The sequence below is a fragment of the Passer domesticus genome, chromosome 5, assembly GCF_036417665.1.
Source record: "Passer domesticus isolate bPasDom1 chromosome 5, bPasDom1.hap1, whole genome shotgun sequence".
In the NCBI taxonomy this organism is placed as follows: domain Eukaryota; kingdom Metazoa; phylum Chordata; class Aves; order Passeriformes; family Passeridae; genus Passer; species Passer domesticus.
In genome coordinates, this window is record NC_087478.1 from 3,771,970 (window position 1) to 3,792,259 (window position 20,290).

The following is a 20,290-nucleotide window of genomic DNA, read 5'->3' on the forward strand; positions in this document are numbered from 1 at the left end:
CCTGTACATCCTTTGGGAACAGGCACAACCATAATCCCCCAACTCACCCCTCAAGGCTGATTTTGCCAGCTGTGACGGTTATTGGGTATTGAAGGGAGGGGACAAATACCTGGAGGGAGAGGATGCTTTGCTATGAAATGTCTGAGGACGTGCTGTCACACTGCAGAGTGTCTGCAGCACCCAGCTCTGCGTGGGGGAAGCGGTGTCGGGCTGTCACCGGTGCTCCTGCGGCTCCCACACCTATTGAGCTTGACAGAGCTGTTTAGCCAAAGTGCATCACACTCCCTGCTGCCCTCATTCTGCTTAATCTGCATTCTTGCAGCTCAGTAATCCTCATGGGGGACTTCCTATAAATAGTGCTTTGGCAATTAAAACCACTTTCCTTGCAAAGTAAGCTTTAATTGCTATTGGCAGGTAGCTTGCATGAGTATCTCCTATGGAGGAACCAGAGGATGAAACACATTTTAAATAATGAGAGTTTATCTTTCTGAAGAAAGGAAAGTTTATCTTAAATGCTAATGCTATTATCTAATCGAGCATCTAATGTTTTCCTATGCAGTTTGCCCCTCTGAGAGCACCACGGAGCAGAAATGTGAGCTGTAAAAATCCTGCTGTGCTCATGGAAATGTCTAAATTTCTCTCACACATTTTCAGGGAAACCAGGTCAAAGATTGTGCCTCTGCAGAATATTTTTGGCAACATGCATTCATTATTTTTAATGCATTTTACTCAGATTTCAATCAGAATTATATTCAAAGAAAACAACAAATCCCAATAAAAGAACGGTCCCGCTACCCTCAGAAAACAGGTGAATACACATCCAGGTCAATCCACTGGCCAGCTCTGATGTGCAGAGGAGATGGGGTCATCTGTTTCAGAAGCATTTTAGCTGTTCTGCCTCCTGTTTCACGAGCACTTCACATTCTTAAATGACACCTGGAAATCCGAACAGGCACAGTGGAGCCTATCATAAAGGGAAAGAGGGATTTGGACTATTTGGAAGTAAATCCTGAGATTATTTTTACATGAACCTGTAAGAATGATATTGGTATGCACGTAAGTGTGCATAAACCAGCTGCTGCTCCTGCCTCCTTGCATGCTGAGTGGGCTTTGCTTCAAATCAATGTTCTTATGGGCTTCTGGGGGAGCAGGAGCAACCCAGATATGCGCAGAAAACCAGGGCTTTTCAAACCTAAATATGGCATCTGATTATGTGAGGTTTAAATAAAACCATAGATGATACAGTCCTTTATCATACATTGTTCCCAATATGGGTCAAATTCTTTAAGGTGGTGAAGATTTTACATATGTATGGCTTGTTTTAAGTGGGTATAAAGTCATGTGAGACTCCCAGAAATGAATGCATGATAAAAGTCTAAAAAAATGGCATGTATAAGGGGAGATGTTGCAAAAAATTATTTTTAATATTGTTAGTTCAGATCATCTGTAAAACTCATTTAAATGGGTCGCACACACACACACATTTTGTGCTCACCTCTTATAAATATTCAGATTTGACAATTCCTGCTGGGAATGTTTTCAGCAAGTGCATGGTGGCCATGTTTGTGGGTGTGGCTGAGTTTTGAATTTGTATTGAGGGAATAAAGTTGTTTGTACTGAGTGAATGAATGTCCTGGGTGAATGTGTGTCCTGAGCTCAGTACTGCTAGGAACCACACACACACCAGTTAAACACTGGTAGCTGAAAAAGGGTGGCTTTACATTGGATATTAAGAAGGAATTCTTTACTGTGATAGTGGTAAGATGTTGGCACAGGTTGCCCAGAGAAGCTGTGAATGCCCCATACCTAGAAATGTTCAAGGCCAGGCTGGGTGGGCCATGGAGCAACCTGGTGTAGTAGAAGATGTCTCTGCCCATGGCAGGGCGTGGAACTGAGTGACCTTTAAGGTCCCTCCCAACACAAAACATTCTGTAATTCCATGACACCATGTTGGTGGCACTGAACTAGGTTAACCTTCAGGTGGAGACTGCCTCAGTAAACTGCTGAAGGCCAAAAGTAGCCAGCAGTTATATTTTAAGGAATGGTTTTGAATAAAAGGCCTCAAAGAATTCAGCTCAAATTTGTAGATTTTTCAAGGAAACTGATGACCAAATTTATTTTAGACACTATGTGCTACCTTACTTTGTGTCCTGGGGCATCTGTGAAGCCACACTTTGCCCATTTAAATTTAAAACCAACCCTGGACTATAGTATCACTTGTATATTTGGTCCAGACATAGAGACTTTTGAAAATTCTACTAGGCCCCTTACTATGTATAAGGATATTTTAAATGAGTTAAGCTCTGCGTGCTACTCAAAAAGTCAGTTGGCTTTAGTCCATCTCAATTTCTAGAGAAAGTAATACATGGAATATTATTTTTTTACCTAATTTTAATTTAAGCACATTGTGATTGCATTTCTTACTTCTGTCTTACCCCAGGTACCAACATTGGAAATAATTTATACTGCTAATGTAGCTGGTAGAAACTTTTTATTTGCTTGTTTTTCTAACAACTTTCTTTTTTATTCTGTTCACATTTGTAATCTTAACAAGGGAGAAAATGCTTATAGAGAAAACATAAAGGTATAGAAAGTCACAGAAATGTAGTCAAGAAGAATAATGGGCAGTAAATCAATATTTATAAACATAACAGCTAATAGAAAAACAGGCTCATACCCATTTGTTTTAAAAATAGGTTGCTGCAAAACCATGTAAATGAATATTTAATTTAATGATGTTTTTCTCTATATCAAGCATAGTTCTCTTTATAAAAGCCCATGAACAATGACAATAATGCACAATAAATATTAATAATTACCCATAATGGGTAATTAAAGTTTAATAATTAGTATGAAAGTCAAAATAACAAGAAAGAATCACTCGATCACATTCAAAACATTCAGTATTTGAAGGATGTTGTATAATCATTACAGCATAGGTTAATGATTGTCCATTTGAAGTCTGCACTCATTTACGTTCATGGTTATTGGAATGTAACAGTTGATAGAGCATTTCACGATAGAAAAAATTGAATATGTAAATATTATTTCAAATGTGAGTCCACTGTGATGGGGTTATCTCTGCAAATGTAGTTCACATTGGTGGCATTCTATAAAGAGACTGCTTTTTGAAGTGCCTTTGCAAAAATGGGTGTATTTTAGGGGAGTTCAGGTCAATATGCTGCACAGAAATATAGAGATTTGTGTATGTAAACACTGCTCAACTGAACCAAATGCATTTATTCTAAAATACCCTGCTATCCTGCAGCTGAGGTCTGGATCACATTTTCCAATACTTTGCAGAGTTAGAGTTACATAACCTTTTGCAATATATTTTGGGGTTCTGACATACTCCAATACAAAGAAAGGAAATAATTTATCTTCTTTGGCTCATCAGACTCATTTATAAAGACAAGGAGCAGAAGATGACCAAAATACATCTCCTATGGGCTAACATGCTGACATTTCAAAATGTACCCAGCTCTTTTTGAGTTTGGTTTTGTTTAGTTTTTTGGGGTTTTTTTCCTGGTGAAATAGTTTGGGTTTTTAAAAACATGTTTCAAATGAGCAAAGGAGCAAATGAGCAAACTCATTCTTAGTAAAATATGTCCATTTTTCTGAATGCTATAAGTTTTTGGTATTAACTTATTTAAAGGATATATTTTTAATCCCCATTTCCATGAACTTTTGCTAACAATAAAAGTCCTCCACGTCTCCCAGATTTTGAACACTCTGGCCACTGAGCTACTTCTGTCTTCTTGTATTCAGGATAAGATTTGTGGTCAGCTCAACAAGCCACCCAAAAATCTTGACAAGCCATATAAATCCCCATGGTCCTTTTTTTGTTTTGTTTTTCAGTGTATTTCTTTTTTTTTTTTTTTTTTTTTTTGTGGAGTTTCAGCAAACTCAGTTTCTGATCCTGTTGTCCGTGCCTCTGGTTGGAAAAACAGGAAGCACTCTTCTTCTGCCCAAATTCAGTAGCACATTGCAGTATTTTTATAGTGGGAGAGTACAAGGGGACTGATTATTGTCAGGGACTTGTCACATGTCAAGTCCTGTCTCTAAGATCAGTTAAGTGAAGCAAGGAGTGCAGATGAACAAGAAAATTACTAAGCAAGGAAAGCTGTTTCTGAAGCAATATAATTATTTACAGTAGTGACCAATCTCTGCCTTCTCATTGCTTCATGCCCTCTGGGGCTATTGGTGGTCAAGCTGTTTTGCAGTGGATTTATCTTTCCCATTTCTTAAATGAGGAAAATGAGACCTACTTGCTGGAGGAGGCAAAACAATCTTGGGGAACTGCCAGGATGTGAACTACTCATGGAAAACAAAATCGGAGGTGAGAGGAGAGGGAGAGGCTTTAAGACAGTTGCAGTCTCCATTTCCAACTCTATGGAGGGAAATTCCAGTACCAGTGAGGGAAACTCCAGCATGACTGCATGGCACACCTGCCTCTGCCTGCTGACCTACAGGCAGCCCCAGCATTGTCCCACTGGTGTTCCAGCCAATCCCAAATAAAATTCCCCCACACCCACCACCCAGGGGTACAGAATCTGGAAGGTTGGAATCAGTAAGGTTGGAATCATCAGGATCACCAAGTCCAGCTGTCAACCCAGTACCACCACCATGCCCACCACTAAACCATGTCATCAAGTGCCACATCCCCACATTTTTTGAATATTTCCAGGCATGCTGACTCTATCACTTCCCTGGGCAGCCTGCTCCATGGTTTGACAACCCTTTTGCAAGACGCGGCATGGCCTCAGTGACTGAGGCATAGGTGCTGTCCTGTGATTGAGCAGGAAAAATTCCTCATCCTTTTGGGAATGAATAATTTTCTATCTTGTGCAGAGATGCAGGAGAAGGTGCATGGATCTGTGTCAGTTTTCCAGGGAGAGCAGGAAAGGAAAGCTTCTCTACTAGGTAAGAACATCACCAATCCCCACACAGGACTGTTTAAGTAAAACATGCAATAGAGGAAAAAGACTGAGGAATTCTGTGCAAGTGAGTGAAATTAGCTTTTTCCTAAAATGGAGAATTAGAATGTTTCATGAAATTAATGGAAAGAGGATCTTAGGAAGAATAAAGAGGGGCCTGGATAAATTAAAGATTTTATCTGAAACCAAACTGGAGTAATTGACTAAATTAACTTGTCTTAAAGAGACATGTACTGAGACATTGCAAAATAAAGAAAAGATAAAAGGAAATTAGAGAGTGTAATATGGCATATAAACAGCACTAGGAGAAAAAAAACTGAAGGGAAAAGTAAGAATACTAGTGTCAAAGGGGAAGAAGAAAGACTGTACATGCATATAAGTGACTGAACATACCATTTTATTTTTCAGCAAGAAATACAACAAATCTTTCTGCTGCTTCCTTAAAAAGAAAATAAGAAATCAGTATTCAAATAACATATCTCAGGGAGCAGTCTACAAAAAGCTACACCTCAAAGTCATCTCAGGCTTTCTTTATTTAATTATTAAAATTTTAAGAAATCATGGGAAGGCCCTGAGCAGTGACCATAATTTGATTTTTCCTATTGATGTGTAGAATAAGCCAAGACAAACATCATAATATGTGGTTTTTAATTTGGCCAGTATCTAGAATTAATCACAAACAACATTTTTTTTTTTCAATACAATGAGATATAGATATTAAAAAAATCTGAGATTTTTAAAGATACTTTTCATTTGTTAAGGCAGCTACCACAAACCTATTAAAGCAGCAGAAATCCTTCAGTGTGCTGTGTTAAAAGAACACAAATTCAGTGTCCTCAGTTTAGGAAATATTACTACGGAGGAATAATGTTAACGATGCAAAGCCCCTGCATAAACCAAGCAAAGCTTTTTGCACAACTCATTCTTCATTCCTGATCAGAATATTAAACTAAGATTGCATTAAGGAATGAAAAAAAGTGTTTTTGTTAATCTTGCAGACTTCACTTCAAAGCTTTTTTCTATTTCTTCTCTATAGCCTAGGTTAACTGTTGTTGTTGTTATTATCATCAACATCATCATCAGTATCAATACCACTATTATTATTAATAATATTCTTATTTAAAAAATATTTCCAATGAGTAGCCCTAATCAGAGACTGAATGTACAGGATTAAACATTATATATACACATATATTACCACACATGTATATCCACATACATAAAAGCTTAATGACATTTTTCCTGAGGCACTGAGTTCACAGAAATGGCAATTGCTTCTCTTTAAGGCCTGAGTTCTGGAGGGAATGAGAAAGAAATGATAGTTCCTTTTCCAAGAAATTAAGGAGAAGCAGTGGGTAGAATCCACCTCTACAGCAGGGTTAGTGCAAGACAGAAGTCAAAAACCTCATGGTACTCTCATTCTTTGAAAAATGATGAGTGGTGAATAGCAACATATTTTTATTCTACAATTAGCAAGGGCTCACATTGTACTTAGAATCTCAGCCCTCATGTTGATCTCAACTCTTTTGAAAATCAAAGCTTCAACAGCATGGGAAGTGTTCAAGGCCAGATTGGATGGGGCCCTAGGCAACCTAAATGAGTGAAAAGAGCCCATGCTCATGGCAGGGGGGTGGAATTAGGTCTTTCGGGTCCCTTCCAGCTCTATTCTGTGTTTCTATGATCATAGGAGTTTATGATTACCTTTTCTTAATTACAATGAGATTTCAGAAATTCTCACTCATAGTGGCTGTAATTTGAGAGAGCCATTTTCTCCCTTTATCGATATGTTGGGGTTTTTTTGTTTGAGGGGTTTTTTTATTTTTGTTTGTTTTGTTCTGGTTTGGTTGGTTTTTTTCAGCAGAAATAGAAAATCTCTGTAACGTTTATATGTATCTTTAAGAGCACTTCCCTCAAAATAATTTTGCAATAATGGCTTAGGTCTTGCAAGAATACTCACTTCCTGATAAATTATCCAAGATCACTAAAAGAAGATCATGGATGTAAATCCTGCCATTCAAAGGAAAGATCTTGTTAGTTAGAAATTTATTTTCAAGGGGATGAGATCTTACATATAAATGCACCCCAGGAAAATATAAGTGCCCATAAATACCAAAGTAGTAAAAATGCCACTGAGTAGTGGAGGAGTAAAGATGGGGAACTGAGGCAGGACTCTCAGAAGGATTTAAACACCTGTTCCAATGAAATTAATGGCTCTCAAGCCAGTGTCTGTGCTGCCAGCATCCTGTTTGAAGCCCTATGACAAGGGAGGGACCCCAACCCCCATTTCCCAAACCCCCAGCCCCCCCTCCTGTAACTGGATGAGCTTTTTTTGCTTCTTCTTTTCACAACATCACCATGACAACAGTTGCTGCTCTCTTTTTGGCTGGTGCTCAGTGTGCATATTGATGGTGATCAACAATGAGGTACCACCACGATGAGTAAATAGATTAGACCCATGTGCTACCCCATGGTCAACAGACACAAAGAGCAGATCTGTAGCCCTCAGATCGTTGTTGTTACTCCTTCTCCCGAGTCCTGCAGTGTCCTTTCTGCTGACACGTAAGCTAGCATTTGACGATAGTATTATTTACATTTTTAATTACGTTGTGTGTACTGGGTATTTACTCTGAGCACAAGAGGCAAGCTGCTTGGGAACTAGTGTTTCTGCAGTGCAGCTAATTAATTGATGATAAATAAGTAAATAAAGAGCCCAGCAAAAGCAAAAGGAAAGACTATAGCCTGCTGCTTTTGTTTCCAAAAAACTCTATCCTCCCTAGTTTTGTTTTTTCTTTTTCTTTTTCACCCCCTTTATCGTTCACCTTTTAATTTGCCATTATCATTACCTTTTAATTTGCCATTTGCAACGGAAACATTGGCTGCTAAACCTTCCCCCATAAGCAACGAATGGCACTGAAAATATATCTCAATGTTTTTATTCTTTGTTTCCTGTACTGGGATGATCAGCCCTTGGGTTGCTCTGAAATTCCTTACTCACACAAACCCTGATAAGTCAGGTCTGGCAAATCTTTCCTATGTGCCGTCATTTGAAATCTAACTCAAGAACCATGAAGGAGAATAATTGTGAACACAGAGAAGGAGCTAGGATGAAAACAGAGTAAGAGCTAACCCTGACTAATTTTTACTGAAAGTCTGTTTCACCCTCTTCTCCGTAACTAACAATCACACTGCACATGTAGGAAACAGTTTATTAAAGTGCAACTGCAAGAGTTGGGCTTTCAAATGCTACGCTTGCTGTGGAATGCTTCCCAAGAACATCTCATTGGGTAAATTCTGGCCACTTTCATTATGTGACTAAGGCTTTCTTCAGCCTATCTACACATTACAAAAATCACGTTCATTTTCTTAGTTCTCCTAAGTGTTTAAAAATCTGGTCAAGATGAAACAAGCTATATATTATAACACACATTTAAATATGAGTTGGTCCAATGAGTGTTTTAAGAGGAGTGGATATCTGGTTTGTGTTCATTAACAGATAGAGTTATCCAATAAAATAAAGGGAAAATTTGGGAGCTGGATTATGTAGCAAGCTTGGGCTTTCTAGAGCTGTTGATGGTTTTATAACTGCTTTGCCTAGATGGGAGTAATTATGCAAAGGGCAGGTCCAGGCAATGGGGACCATGCCAATGAGTCTGTAGCCTCTCTGAAGGAATAATATGATCTCAAATCCTTAGACATGTAAAAACTGTTGAAAAAAGGGTGTTATTTTAGAAACATGCCTACAGAAACTGCTATGTAAACACTTGGGCTGGATTCTGTGCAGGACCCACAGAAAAATAAGACCTGAGAAGATCTCAGTGCTCCAGCCCCAGGTGCCCACCTGCCCAACACACCTGGTGTGGGATTGACTAGGAAGTGATCACAGGGCTTTATTCCTGCCTTCATGATAGCTACATCCAGAGCACAAAAGACAAAGCACATGAGTCTTTCCTTTGTTATGTTTCTCTTAATTCACACAGAACAATCCATTAAGAGAACTTGGGTGTCATGGTGTCAAGCAGTGTGGTGGCCAATTTTCATGCATCTACCTGCAAGGTGGAGTTCTAATTGCCTGTCAATAGAGGCAACAAAAACCATCATATTCAGCAAAAACTTGCCTAATTCTGCCAGAAAGAAATGGCTGAGATGAAAGTTTGTTTATTTCCTACACATTCCTGAGGGTTTCAAGCCTTCCAGCTCTGAAGTTGTATATCCCAGAACATTTCTAAATTAGACACTCAGATCTTTTCTTTCCAAAGGTGGATTAAACAAATGCATCAATCTTTACAAAAAACATTAAAATAGAGTCTATTTATTGAAAAAGTAGAAATTTTAGCTGAATCTCCTAACTCTTTGGAACTGCTTTAACCCATATTCAACACCCTGTTGATATATGTCCTGGGTTGTGAAGGACAGGGGGAAATTGCCATAACCTTTCTGGTCAAGTCTATTTCACTCCACCAGTTCAGTTGAAGGAAAAGCATATTTTAATACAAATCTATAGTTTAAGGACTGAAGAGACTCAAGTTCTCACTGCATTGAATACTTAACAGCAGGTATTGAAATATTTAGTGGCCTCCAGGCTAAAATCCAAACTCCCCCTCCCCACAAGCCAGGTGAATGCCTCAAATAGGTTATGAAGCAGCCCAGTGACATATCAAGATGTCTTCATAGCCAAGATCCACACACAACATGCGCCTTGGAGAGATAAGGAAAAAGGGAACTCCAGGAGCAGCTCATTTGTGCACAGCAACTGCAGCTTCCCTCCTGAACTTTGATACACTTTTATTTTGGGCTTAAGAAATATTGAATTATTCCCGGCAAACTGTAATGGCTTCAGCAAAGAGGTTTGAGGTCTTCCATGCCCCTAGAAATTCTTGAGAAACTTATCCTGCAGTTAGCTTGAAATCAATCATAATTGATTAATCAAACCACGCTCCCAGGACAGTGATGTGAGCTGCAGAGTGTCATCTTCTGAGTCCTGCAAGAGATGTGAACCCACTGAAAGGAGAAGCTCCTGAGACTTCCTGGTTAAAGTGTCTCACCTGTTAAATGAGAGACTGGGTGGCCTATGAGAAAGTAAGGACAAAGTCCTTATTTAACAGGATCCTATTTAACAGGATCTATCCTGATTGGACAAGGGAGAATGGTTTGAAAGAAATAGGATCCATCAGATTAGCTACAAGGAAGAAGCTTTTTACAAAGGTGGTGGTAAATGGCACAGGTTGCCCAGAGAGGTGGTGGAGGGGCCTCATCCATGGAGACTTTAAGTATCAAGTTGGATGGAGCTCTAAGCTACCTGATCTAGTTGAAGAAGATGGAAGTCCCTTCCAACCCAAACCCTTCTATGATTCTGTGGTTCCACAAGTCCCTAATGTCACGTGGGGACAGAAATGAATGTAAGTCCTTTACAGTGGTGCACATTCTAGCTGGGGAGTCCTTATACAAAAGGGGACTGCAGTACTAACCCTAATTTGGCAGTTTTGCTTTGTGCTCTGAAACAGTGTCCCAGATGGACTTCTGTGAGCAGGTAGGAAAACATATAATTTCTATTTATCTTCCTGGGTTAGGACTGGCAGACAAGCCAAACTCCAAAGTCTTGGTGAGGTGGTGCTTCTGAAAGAGGCATTTCTGATCACCTGTGGCTCCAGGAGAACATTATTACTGGGGAGCAGCAGCACCAGACAAGCTGACAACAGTCTGCTGAAGTCCCTCATGAATCACTTGACAGAGATGTTCCAGCAGTGTTTGTGGCAGGAACAGATTCTTGCTGTCAAGAAGTATCTGCCCTGTCCATGCAGGAGCAATAATCTGTTTGAAAGGCTGCTGATGAGACACTGAGGTTTCAAGTTTAACAAGGTATAAGAGAGATTAAACTTCTGAATTTCTATTTTTATTCCTGGGGCTCAGTGCTGAGATTTAGGTTATTAAATCAGATTCTGAGTTTTCATTTAAAGGAAAACAACAACATGGACAACAAAAAAAACACCCACACACTGAAGAAAATAAAGGCAAAACAAAGAGATGGAGTGACACTCCAATCATTGGAATGTAACCAGATGAAACTGTGTGATCCTATGCAGGGAATATTTGCTGCTGTTTGCTCCTTAGTTAATTAATTATTGCTGGCAAGTTGTACAGGGTGTGGGCCTGTTCTTGGCTGCTTCACTCTATGTTTGATGCTGAGGCCAGGGGAACTCCAGAGGGTATTGTAAAAATTCCTCGCCTTGGGAGTGAAATAGAGAAAAAAACTCTGCATGCTCACTGTTGTTGTTGTTGTTGTTTCAAATCCTGTCCCCCATGGTAATTTTATGATGGTCCTTGATACTTTAAACCACCAAAGATGGAGGCTGCAAGTTTTGGTGTTAGGGAAAAGTTACAGTGAGAAAAGGGGGAAAGGAAACCTAGAACAGGAGTTAGGATGGCTGTATGGGCTTTAACACATCTGGGCTTCATTCCCTGATCTGTGGTAGAATGTCACTATGACCTCAGTCAAATCACTTGGGGATGGGCTATTAAAGGGATTTACATACCTAAATCCACCATGACATTTTCAAAGTTGGAGCTCAGGCACTGCCTTGTCTTTCTCCTTCCTGCTGGTGCATAAAACTCCTGGGGATGGTTAAACCCACCTTCCTGCTGGAGGCTGTGAGGCTTGAGAGGAGCTTCCCCTGCCACCTCCCTCCTCGTTGCTTTTCCTTGTTTTCCTGTAACTTGCACTCATGTGGGACCCTGGGTAAAACTGGATCAAGCAAACAATTCTGCTGGAAAATAAGCAGTCAAAATGTCACCACAAGCAATGAAAATATGTTAAAAATGGATAAAATATGAATTTTCACCATGTAACACCACAATTGTGTGATAGAAAAGAATGAGGCTGGGTCGGGGCAAGAAATAAAAATTAACATGAAAGGGAAGATCAGCTCTTTCACTAACAGAAATAGATTATTTTACTTTAATTTTTACAAATTAATTTTTGTGCTGTTAACATGGTGATTGAAAATGCACTTCAAGTCTTCTATGCTCCAAGAATGTACATTTATGGTCTGACAATTAATTTACCTTATACTCAATATATGAAAAAAGGGGTAAATAAACATACCACAATCACTAAATAGCTGGGTGTTTTATGATAGTTGAGGAAAAGTTGAGTAATTTACAATAAAGTTACAACCTCAAAAAAGACTGAAAACAATTTTCACCTTCCTGGATGAAAATTACAGCTAATCAAAACTTTTAAATTTTTCATTTCTTACTCAATATAGAGGACTTAGTCAAAATCATCCCTTTTGTGACTTTAACTAATAGCAAAACAGGGTTAAGTATTCTCAGGATAGTTTTTTTAAAACCACAATAACTACCCATGTAGGCACAGTTCCATTAATTAAACATATGAATTTAATGTAGCTAATTTATGCAAGTTTGTGCTCAGACTCACAAGTGGTTATTATTGCATAACAAGTTACCAGACCTATGATTTAACTGTCCCTGAATGTGATTTTCAGCTGTAATAGGTGAAAATTGCAACAAAAAGGCAAAATTTGGCTTAATGCAGGGAAGAGAATTCTGCTCATTCAACTTTATATTTCAGTAAGAATAAATCAGATGCAGATGTGAAATGACTGCATTGTCTATTTTTTTAAGAATATATCCCTTATATTCTAACAGGAGTTGTAAGACATTTTTTGTCTTTTTAGTGGAAATTACAGCCAAACATAGGTCAGGGGGACTTGTTTCTTGTTTGATATTTTTCCCCCCAATAAAACTTTATTTAAAATGGAAAAAGTCCCTCTAGAAAACTGAAAAAAAACCCAAAACCTACTAAAAACAAAATTATATTTTAAATTTCACTTAGCAAAAACGTTCTGCAAAGTTTCTTAAAATGGCAATTGAATTCTTTCTTTTACTGACTAGAACGAGAAGCCTGCTAATAACTGAAGACCTCATGTTTTGTTTAAAGAAAAAAATTGAGAAAGCAGGTGTGAGGGGGAAAAAGTCTGTGGGAGAATTTGGACAAAGCAAATCACAGTTCAATTTCTCCTCTGCAAAACACAAGCAAACTCAACCTTTAAGAATTGCTATTATTTCTTCACCTTGCCATTTCTTACTCCCTCTGTTATAACTATTGAAAATCAATGGTTCCTCATTGACTGAGGTAGGTGAAACCATGCCATATACTCCTCCCTGATGCAGGAAAGAGGAATATAAGGTTCAAGACTGCATCTAACTTTCTTTACTGAGTGCCTAAAGTTCATAAGCAGATTGCAGCTGAGCTGGCTACTTATTTGAAATCTTGAATATGCAATACTTGACCAGAATATGACCAAATAAAGATTTTATTTCTCATCCTCAGCCGGCTGACATTGGTTAGAGCTACAAAAGTCACTTGAAAACAAGCAGTGACTGCTGGCTCAGAGGTTACACTCCACTCTGACAGCATGAAATTAGTTGCAGTTGGTCATAATACGTGTTTCTGGTCTACTCGTGGTCAAGGATGTCTCCTGCAGTAACCCAAAAGCTTTGAAGTCTCATCTGGAAAGCAAAATCCCCAAGGGAAAGGTCACAATTTAAGAGAAGCAACAGTATTCTGATAAACAGGATAAGGGAATTTTAGAAACTTCAAGACCTCTTTTTTTTTTTTTTTTCTCCTTCCTTTCCGGCCCACACAGGTATTGCTCGAGGCATCAGTCCTAGAAAAATTAGGCTACTGTAAGATTTATTGGCTGAGTGCAGAGTTTACATTACATTTTCTCTCATCACTTTCTCCTGGAGTAATTGCCTATGCATGCACAGTCCTGGCTGCAAACAGTGTGGTCTAATCCTTGGGTGGCTCATTTTGGGGCTCATCCAGCTAAAAGTTGATATCACCCATGAGCAGCTGAGTCCTTTAAAAGGACTCAGAAACTTGGGACTTTGCAGGGAGATAACATGGTTCTTTAGAAGAGAAGCCCCTCATTACAGGGCTTTTGCAAACACTGTCTCAGTTATTTATTTCCTGCAACTGCTGTTTTCCTTCATGTTTGATTTTTTTTTAAACTGTAATTTTCTTTCATCAGCAGCCACTGTAATTGATATAAAATACCTATAGATGTAGTTCTAGTTGTGAATTTTGTGGTTAAATCATTGTGTGAGTTTTTTCTTCTTAATTTTATACATCCAGTGGGCCTAGAAAATCTGGCACAGGGTTTGAAAAACTCTCTCTGTCTTGTTTGCCATAATAAGCTCAGTAAATGCTCAATTTCAGCTGGAAACAGTGAAATCAAGTATGCGGAAGAGTAATTGATTGGGAAAGCCAGCCAATTAATTCTCCACACAGCACCCCAAAGAGCTGGACTAAAAATCCTTGTGGGTCCCTTTCTACTCAGGTTATTTTATAATTTTGTCACTCCAAGAGCAAAACCTTGTAGCAGGTAGAAGCCACAACACTCACAAAACATCTTGTGGATCCTTCTATTCAAGGTTACAATTGGGAAGGGATAAAGATCTGACACTACACAACAATATTTCCCAAGCCCCTATACAGAGTATTTTACAGTGAAAATATTTTATGAGCTCTGATAACTCATGATTATGAGATTTATACCAGTGGCTGAAGAAATCCTCTATATTCTTTAAATCAGGCTAAGCACCTCTGTGTTTTTAATTCTTGTGTGTTATCATTCCATCCTTAAATTTTGCCAGGAATACCTAAATGTAAATATTAGTGGAAAAAAGAAAAACAAAAACAAAACAAAAGGCAAAAGAGTTAAGTCTTGGCTGCTAAAACCAGAGCCAGACCTCAGATGGTGAACAGTCTTAGAATTTTCGCTCATTTCCAATACTGAAGTGTGATGTAGAAAAAGGTGAAACCCAAATAATTTCCTTTTGTAAAAATTACAGTCCTGCAAAACCACAATAATGTGCCTGAAACAACAAGAAGAAAGGCGGGACATGTCACTTCAAAGCCTGGCTTTATTATTCTTATTGGTTCCTTGGAAAATATTTCATGACACATGAACCTCTTGAACAGTAGAGAGACATCCAGCTTTGAAATAATAACTGGGGGAAGAGGGTAAACCGAGCCATATTTTTCCAAGCATTCCAGGTGCCCTCTGCAATTGGTGACCTAGTCAAGTATGAGAAACAATGCAATCCCAGGGGCCCGCCGCCAAAAAGATCCACAGCCACTAAATGCATTAAGACATTAATGTCTACTTTGGGATCAGTTCTCAACTTAACAGGTTAACCTCTGGCCCACGAGGGAATAAGCAGCAAACAAGATTCAGCCAAAGCTTGTACTCAGAGGGTAATTGATAGCTGCAGCCCACCCATCTGATACATTTTTTTGATGGAGATAATTTTCCTCTCATAAGGGAACGATCCATAGAAATAATTTAAGTTGACATCTCAACACTAAATCAAAATGCTGTGGTCTGACATAGGTACTGCTAGATGATCTGAGTCTTTCCAGCTAAAAGACAGAGGGGAAGGCAGGAGGGAGAGAAAGAGAAACCTTGGTTTGTTATTTTGGTCCTTTTTTGGAAGGAAAGTTTCCATTTTTCTGGCAAATATATCAGCTTTTCTTTGGAATAATAAGGAATAATAAGGATTCACTCTTTATGCCTTTCAAAATAGATGTATTTGACAACAAAATAAGTCTTTTTGTAGCATTTTTGGGTGGTTTTGATGTCTGCTTTTTTTTTCTTTTTGAAAAAAAGACCTATTCTGCTGAAGTGTAGGGAACTGTTAATTGATTTTTAGTACCTTAATGTAAGCAAAATTTGCCTGTAGAGGATATAACATTGATATGAACACTTGATATTAACATTATTTCTTCTCTTTTTTGCCTTTTGCAAGAGACATTCTAACAGGTCTGGTTTTATTTCCCTTCTTTGTCCCAAAACTGTATGAAAAATATCAAAGAACATCAAATAATCAGCACTTTCTTAGTATTCTCACATTTTCTACGCACAATAGTAGCACAACCTTTGTGTAATACATAGGAGCAGCAAGAAACTTGCAGCAAATGGTGCTGGTAATGCTGGAGATAGAAGCTGAATGTCAATCCATCTGTTGCTCTGATAGAAAGTTATTTCATCTGTTAAAACATTTGATATCTTTATTTACAAAATCTGCTGTTATAATTTAATTTAGAAGTTGACTATGGCATAAGGGTAAATGTTTTTATTCTGATTCCATGGTGTTATTCAGGATTTGTCTTGCTGATTAAGGCAGAAAGTCATTCCATATGAGACACCATCATCTACATGACATGACAACAGCACCATGTTAGTCTTCCAGGACACAATCTTTTGTGTTAACTATCCCCAAAATACTGATATGAAGGAATTCCTTCCTACCTGAAAGTTCGCATAACCAGAACAAGACTCCAAATTTTAGGAAATCAATTTTTCATTAAATTAAAAAATGCAATGGAGATTTTCCCCCCTGAGCAGTGGAAGGGACTGTCCAGGTAGTTCTGTCAATGCAATACACAGTTTATGATTATGACAAAGCTTCACATTGCGACATTTCAAAAATAACCCAACATATTAGGCAAGTAGCAGTGGCAGAAATTAAATAGAAGCTGTGTATTTAGGACATTTTCCTTACAATATTTAATGTTCTTTCATGGTTCCTTTGGTTTGGCCAATGTTACAAGGTCTTTCAACCTACAACAAAGCAGAAAGCCAGGAGAAGAAAACCCCAAACCCTAAAAGCAGTTATTTGGTTTTGGTTATTTGGTTGGTTACGGAACAGAAAATATCTAAGTTGTTATTTGACAAAGTAGATTTTGGACTGAATTGTACCAGCTGGAAGTTTTTGTATTGTGAATCAGAAAACTTCAAATGGGATTTATACAATGAAAAAAACCTTTAAAAATCCTAAAGGCTGAAATTTCCTAAGGCACATGAGTTTAGGGAGCAGCAGGTAAACTAGAGTGGGAAATTTTAGAATATTTTATGCCTTTACCTTTCTTAAAGCAAAACATCAGCAGTCTGTTAAAACTGTAATACATTTTTATAGTTTAAATATCATTTAAATTTTGTCAACACAATAAATAAAGAAGAAACAGTAATGAATTTCCATTTTTAAAATATATAAAGGATTAGTTTAGGGATATCAGTTTGTTGTTATCTTTTCTCCTGACAAAAAAAGCCAAAAAGTCCAAATCCAAACAAAATCGAAGCTGATATATATATATGTATATATATATTTGTAACCCTGCTCTGTTCAAGTGAAACAATATCAATTGGAAGCAGAAGTATTTTGATCTCAGAAAATGACCTGAATTACCTTTCCTTTTTTAAAATGAACTGAGTATTTACAACATTTTGGTTTGGGACAGTTCTTGTGTAGCATTCAGTCAGGTCTGTTGATCATTAGACTGTTCCCTCGGGTACAAATAAATTTCACATAATGGAGTTTTTTCCTTATTGCTGAAAGCTTTAGTTCCTGTTTTATTTCCCCCCACACAGTAACCATACTACTATCTATAGTAAATTACTGTGACCCATTTGCATCCTTTTCTTGACCTAGGGGTGATTTTACTGCCCTCTTGGGTGGGTGATGCTGATTTACTCCACCATTTCTTCTGCACAGAGGTCAACAGTTTAATAAGCATTGGGACAAGGCTGAAGCTTGAAGTAACATTAGATAGTTGAAAATTAAATAACTCCAACTAGATCTCAACAGCCCTCTGGTGGGATAAAGTTCTTTTCTGTGTGAAAAGGCAGCCTTAGTCTCATCTTCAGTCTCATAAAAATCAGGGCCACCTCCTCACCTGACTGCAAATTTTTCACATCCTGTTGAGGTTCAGTGATTTATATCATTTTATGTAGTGTAGTTGGTGATACACATTTTATTTGCATTCCCATAAAGCAGAAAAAGAGGCCATACAAGGATGAGAATCTGTCCCTCTAAAAAAACTCACCGTGGTCATCATGCAGGTGGGCTGGTTTGTAATCTTTATTGTGGCCAACATATTTGAAAGGAAATTTTGCTTTGTGTTGCCACTTTAAACTTTCTCTTTCTTTTCTTTTTTTTTTTTTTTACAGCACAGACTTCAAAATGCTTCTTTGAAACAACTGAAGAGTGAACTTTAATTCATGTTTTTTAAACAAAGGTTATGTGAGACTTACAGAAGCCTCACAAAGGAAAAATATCAGCAAGAATTGCACATTACGTTTAGAGTGCTACTGACTTTCAAATTTCTCTACAGGTATTATTTCCCATGAATAGGAACAAAGAGCAAAAACAGTTAAAAAAGCATATTCAAATGTGTGCATAAAAAGGCATGGTAAATGAATACTGTTTAGTTTGCTGACATAATTACTGGAATGTAATTTTTATGAGTCGTAGAAATCTTGGCATTTTCACTGAACCAGATAATTAGACTCTGAATAGAACAGGGTCAGAATAATTAATACATCAAAACTAGATGAACTTTTTCTAATTATTTTTATTTAATCTCTATTATAATTATTGTTATACTCTGCTGAGCATGATTGCCTCATGTTCATAGATTTGAATGCTGTCTTATAGTTGCATCCTGGGACTTTGTGGAATATTAACAAACCGTGGCCTGGAGAAATTAGAATGGTGTCGTTTCATGATGGAATTCTAAATTGGAATTTTTCTATTTTTCTATGTAGTTGCACAAATTTTGCTTCACTATCGTTTAAAAAATGAATTTAAAAACAAAGTCTTTTCGTTTATTTATTTTTACATTAAAGAGGAACTTCTCCTGAAGTTAAAAGCGAGCTCTTTAAATGCACCTCCCTCCCCCTCTCTTCTGACTCATACAGTTTTTCAGATCTCATCATTTTTCCTTTTAATTAGATTATTTTTTCTGATTGCATAGTTTCTCCGCAAGCTTTTGAAACATCAAAGTTAAGGCCAGACTCCACCGACTGAATTCAAACAATCACTCAGAAGCATGGAGAATAAGAAGCGCTTCTGTAGTAAATGCTGATGTAATTGAAGGCATGTGAGAGATTTTAGTCTGCATTCTATTTTTTTTCTTTCTCTGAGAAGTGACAGCATTAAATATAACCACTACAAATGCCATCAGGGGGAAATTCAACAAGCCCTCTGACATCAGGTCTGCTGGACAGGGCCTAGGAGCTGTTTTGATGATTTAAATATCTTTTTTGTATTCTCTATTATACAGCATTTACTATGTCTAAGAAACAGAACGCACATAGCTGAAACACAAGGCTCAATTATGAAATCTTTCCCTTTACTTTAGGTGGTAATAGGTTTTTAACCTGATGCAAAAGGCTGCATGGTCAATTTTGGCTAACTCTGGTAGCCTACCAGGGGTTTTTATTCAATACTAAATTTAAGTGCCATGCATGTGCACAGAAAGTTGTCTAAAATCTTTGTACACTTACACTGGTATAATCATAAGTAAAAATAAGAGATATATTCACTTTTGGACTTTGAAATTCTCACTACGCTTCACTGTGAAGAGGCTTCTTTGAAAAATCAGGGTTAAAAAACCTATTGGCCTTTGCTTTCTAGTACCTTCTGTTTACTATTATCTTTTATCATCACGGACATGTTAAGCAGAAGGAATGGTCTGTAAAATATATTTAGTTGTATTCCACTTCAAAAAGTTATTCCATAAACAGTGTTTAACCCAACCCTCTTATATTAGATCATTGGATCTACACACCAACTCTAATGAAATCTCTGTTTTTTCTATCCCAGCCACTCTACTTCTCCTATCCCACTTCTTCTATCCCTATCTCCATGGGAGCAGAGATAATATATTTACTCAGCTTTCTCTAGCTCAAGTTTTTGTGGTTTTTTATTCACTGCTTTTTTTTGTTTTGTTTTGATTGATTTTTTTAAAAGCAAAGCAACCTACTTTTCATCCCTCACCCACTCCTTGTCTCTAAACATGAATCCCAGCCCTTGTCAGATTACTTTACAATGAGCAGAGATACCTAAAAAGATAAGTGACCATCTTCCCTTTAAGGGATGCCCAAGATGACACTATTTCCTGCACCAAGAAGATCTGACTAATCTCTGTAGGATTTCATAACAGATAGTCAGTGCCCTGGGAAAGCAAATTAACAACCCAGTGCCCTGGCCTCATTTCCAGAGCAACCCTCCTTTGTTTAGTGTCCTCACTGGTAGATCTCCAGCATGCACAACCCAGCTCCCAGGAGAAGGAATGTGGACAGCTGGAAATGGGAAAAGGAATAATGAGGAGACAACAAACCCAGCCTGAGTTTCCTGTTAATTACACGGTATTCCAGACTCTGTATCATGAAATTACAGAATGGTTTGGCTTGGAAGTGACTTTCAAGACCATCCTAACACCCCTGCTATGAACAGGGACAACATTCACTAGACCAGGTTGCTGA

The 20,290-nt window shown here is 37.9% G+C and overlaps 1 long non-coding RNA gene across 1 annotated transcript; it reads right to left on the minus strand.

The window, feature by feature from the left end:
* Nucleotides 1-689: 689 nt before the first annotated feature.
* On the minus strand, nucleotides 690-1,885 carry LOC135301218 (uncharacterized). Its single transcript, XR_010362950.1, has 2 exons — nucleotides 1,807-1,885; nucleotides 690-964 (listed from the first exon to the last, which is right to left on the minus strand). It is a non-coding gene; the product is annotated as an uncharacterized LOC135301218 (long non-coding RNA).
* Between the last annotated feature and the right edge of the window lie 18,405 nt (nucleotides 1,886-20,290).